The sequence below is a fragment of the Trachymyrmex septentrionalis genome, unplaced genomic scaffold (genome assembly GCF_001594115.1).
Source record: "Trachymyrmex septentrionalis isolate Tsep2-gDNA-1 unplaced genomic scaffold, Tsep1.0 scaffold311, whole genome shotgun sequence".
Lineage (NCBI taxonomy): Eukaryota > Metazoa > Arthropoda > Insecta > Hymenoptera > Formicidae > Trachymyrmex > Trachymyrmex septentrionalis.
This window is the reverse complement of record NW_017305476.1, coordinates 186,285-190,803: the sequence shown is the minus strand read 5'-3', so window position 1 is coordinate 190,803 and position 4,519 is coordinate 186,285. Positions and strand designations below refer to the sequence as shown.

General features: G+C 32.5%; 1 protein-coding gene and 1 long non-coding RNA gene across 2 annotated transcripts in view; one reads left to right on the top strand and one right to left on the bottom strand.

The window, feature by feature from the left end:
* Window positions 1–4,519, bottom strand: part of LOC108749755 (transmembrane and TPR repeat-containing protein 4) — a 32,838-nt gene that overhangs the window by 13,111 nt on the left and 15,208 nt on the right. The window lies entirely within an intron of this gene.
* The window catches only part of LOC108749758, a 9,557-nt gene continuing 8,124 nt past the window's right edge, over window positions 3,087–4,519 (top strand). The window contains exons 1-2 of the long non-coding RNA XR_001939389.1: window positions 3,087–3,211; window positions 3,804–3,809. This is a non-coding gene — a long non-coding RNA (uncharacterized LOC108749758). The remainder of the gene's footprint in view (window positions 3,212–3,803; window positions 3,810–4,519) is intronic.

The window sequence follows — 4,519 nt, the reverse complement described above, 5'->3', positions numbered from 1 at the left end:
TTGTCGTATCGTATAATTTAAAAAAGAGATTTTTAAAGCTAAAACTTTACTCTATCAAGATATATTTATATTGTTGGTAAGAAAGTAATTGCGGTTTTTACTGATAGATGTCTTTTAAAAAAACGCGATGACTTTTTACTACACCTAATATTATAATAAAGTTATTTTCCATTAAGTACAATACTTTTCATGTTATAAGACTTGAAAGTTACAGTACCGCCGTCGGTATTAGCACTACCGCATTACCAAAGGTGTCTGACCGATGGTTAAAACCTCTTAAACATTTAGGATCGTGATTTGGATAACATTTGTTAAGATCAAGGCCTATGGAGATTATTTTTCTTATTTTCATTTTTGCACTAAAAATTTATTTGTACATAAAAATGAAAGTAAGCGGTACAAATTCCAATGGCCTTTCGTTTAAAAAAATCGATCTGACCTTAGTGATGCCACTTAAGGTCAAACTGATATGATCAGTAAATAGATCATTTTAACTATACAACTTTCGTATGAAAGATTTTTCTCAGAAATGCTTACTTTTCAAGATATTTAAGAAGTCCGGGACTTTTCGAATACCCTCTATATCACATGTATAACGTTTGTGTCAAGTTTGCTTTGCCTTAGTTGGCTGAATCGATACTTCGTCTTACACACATATGTGAATACATTACAATCTTACCGATTATCATCGAGCGAATAGGATGCATTTTCATACTTTAGTGCTCCATGATTCGGTTATTTTTGGGCTTTGTGCCCATTAAGACATTTATTCAGGACAGTAAAGACGACAATATACTAAATTTTCAGATAATTTCACCGGAAGCCAAAATCCAGGTTGGTGCGGGGTCCTTTATAACTTATACAATTCGTTAAACATGGATTTAATAGTTGCATTTAAAAAATTTAAGATAAACAGCAGTAAACATAACATGAAAAACAATATTTTGTATAAAAGGAAGATTCGAGAGACAATAAGCGACAGGACTCGAGGATTATTCATTTCATTATTAAGATCGTTTCGAAGATGCGAATAAGCATCAAATATTTGTTAAATTGCTAGTCAATTTAATTTGTGATGTTACTGCGTTTAGTAATGTAGTTTAGTAGAATTAGCGTTTTCAAGACCGAAAAATCATTTCGGTGCGCGTTTCTGGGGACTGCATACGTAGTATATAAATTCACACAAAAATCATACAAGCATTTAAGATCCAGCTAGGCCGTTTAAGACTTTGATTTCTATAGTTTGTGTTATCACATATACGGTCTTATAATATGTTATATTGTATAAAATTTAAGATATTTGTGATAACTTGAAACCAGGGAGAAAGATTAAGGAGACGTCACTCAGTTTAACCAGTCTTCAGAGAATAGACTGATTTTGCGTTTCGAATTAAGTTTCGATTCTCGACGTTTGTGAACTTAGCAGTCCTACGCATAATGAGTGCACCGTAGAAAAAAGTGTCATGGATGTAACTTAAGCCGTAAAGGCGATTTTATCTGCGGTTAATCTTTCTTCCTGACAATCCTGACGAAGATCAATCGCAGATACTTTTTCCTACAGTGCACTCATTATACGAAGGACTGCCAAGTTCACAAGCATCATGAGTGTCAAGACTTAATTCGAAACGCAAAATCGGTCCACTTTTATTAACGTAAGTGGAGTCTCCTTAATTTATCTCCCTGCTTGAAATAATACAAAAATGCTCTTACTAATTGTAAGTACAATTCGCTTACAAATCTTGTTAAGATGTAATTGAAGGTTGAAGTACAATTTGCTTGTAAATCTTGCAAAGATGTAATTCAAAGTTTCGGATGAGAGCTGTCTTCAATAGATGATCGTCAATAACAAAGACTAAATACAAACAAATTGTATGAGACACTATGGTCATCCTATTATTAATATGTAAAATAGCGACAATAAGATTTTTTAGAATTATCAAATTAAAATCCAAATATCAAAATTATCGGTCACAATGAACAGTTATTAAATAATTTGTACATAACGTATCAATAATATTCACAAATAATAAAATGTTAGTGATGGGATTTATTAATAATATACATAGTAGTTCCGCATACTATTTTTATTTTTTATTTTTAATTATTGACCACCATTCACCGAAAATAGCTCTCATCTGAAACTTTCAGTTACATCTTTAAGATTTATGAATAAATTGCACTTACAATTAGTAAGAGCATTTTTGCATTGTTTCAAGTTGTCACACATTAAATTTTATATTTAATTAGCATTTCTTTATATTTATGCTATGTATCAGTTTTAATGATTACTCATATTTGAATTCGTTATACACTGATGATGACAAGAGAATTGATCACGTTGCGCACTATTGGATACGTTCAATTAGACACAGCACGTGTATGCCGGATACTGCATAATTCGACGTATAATCGGATACTGCATAATTCGATACCGCGCAATCCGACATTGCACAATTCAGCAATTCATGCAATTCGATACCGTGCAATTTAACACCGCACATTTAGATATCAAATAATTTGATACTGAGCAATTGGATACTGCACGATTGAACACCTTTCGCAGACACAAAGTGAAGAGTTTAAGAATACAAATTCTGCTTTAAAACACAGAAATTATATAAAAGTGCATCTAGGACAGTGCGGTCGAGTTATCCAATCGTATCGCGTCCACCAATCGAGTGCGTCATGATTTTTACACGGAAAGAAATAATTTGAAATAGTGAGTGTGAGCCTTTAGAATACAATACAATGCACGGAATGCAAGAGATCTGGGTTCGAGGCAATATTTTTCGCAATAAATTTATTAGTTTTTTAAAATTTGGGAAATTTTGGGGGGATTATTTGTTTCAGATTGATTGTGTGAATCCGATAATTTCATCGACTCGCAATTTATTTCTAAAAATTAATTCAATTTAAATGAATGTATATTATATAGTAGTTCAACATCTTAACACTCGGACCGGTAAGGCGCTTCGCATTTCAAGTTTTAATATAAACGGTCTCGTTTCCAATCATATTGTTTATAAAGAAATAATTATTAATTGAAATTTAAATTACATGATTTTTGTTTTATGTAGTTTACTCTAAGACATATATTATGTCAAATTGTGTCATATCCATGCGGTATCTAATCCTGCTGTGTCTAATTGAATGTGTTCATTCAAATGTTGCATGTCTAATCGAGCGGTATCCTATCATAACGTATGCAATTGTTGTCACTGAAAAAGAGAAAGTAAAGAGAAAGTGTTTATTATGATATGATAAGTTTTATCGATTAATAATTTAGGATAATTATTTACAACAAGGATGTACACCCCATCAATGACAATATGTTATCAAGGTCATAACCTTGAATGACTTCCAACAAGTTTTAGCCGTTATTCGTTAAAGTTATAAAAAAATTTGAAAAATGATGTCCCGTTTCTACTATATATAAAATATAAATTTTCTACTTTAAAATATATTTTATGACTTTCCACGCAAAGCGAGTTCCACTCTACTTCCTTCCCTGCCAAGGAACGTTCGACTTTTCACGCAAAGCGAATTTCATCTCATCTATCACTTGTCAAGGAATGCACGACTTTTCATTCAGGTAGATCGTGCTTCGCGTGGAAAGTTGTATTTCTTTAATCGGTCCACTTCGTATCTCTCCCTGTCTAGAGTTATCAAATTTTTCGTGTAAAGAAGGGAAATAATTACTAACTTTGATTGTTAATAACTTTATAACGAATAAAGAGCGAACTAATAACGGCTAAAAGCTTTGTTGATTACCCAGGGTCATGATCTTGACAACATATGTCAAGGTTAAGGTTATTGGGGAAGGGGTTCCCTATTGTAAATAATTATCTAATTTAGCACTAATACCTCTAATAATCTCTGACTCGCACAGCCCTTTATTTCATTAATTTTTTAATTATTTTAATTGAGCATTTTACTATTATTATAATTTTAACTACATTTTCCCGTATTGTTAGACTTTATTTTGATAAGAAAGACGATAGTTCGGAGCGAGGTTCCGACAACACATGCCACTCGTGCATTGCCGCTTGTACAACCTCTCGCGAGTCTAGTAACCACTGGGGGCCGTATCTCGCTACGAGCTTAGATTTAATGGTAGACTAGGGCCTCTATTCTGTAACTCTTAACGCAAGTTTTTATCATGGTAAAAAAGCGCAACGACGTTATAACGATAACGAAATTTGCATTAAGAGTTGCAGAAAAGCCCTGCAGGCCTATTAAGGGAGGATTACTATTTTTTGAGTCAAAAAAGTCGATTTTTTGAGAATTTTTTTTTTACCAAAGTCAATACAATTGAACTCTGGCATATTGTTTTGTGATACTTTAATGGAGTTACAGGTTTTTTTATTTAATTTGACCGTAAATTACGCCCTTTCTCTCTTCTCAAACATGGCACCATGTGTCGTACTTCATTCATTGGTTCGCAAGATATTTTTCTTCCAGGTCATGTATTATAAAATGCAAAACTTGATGGAGTTTTATTTTATATATATATATATAT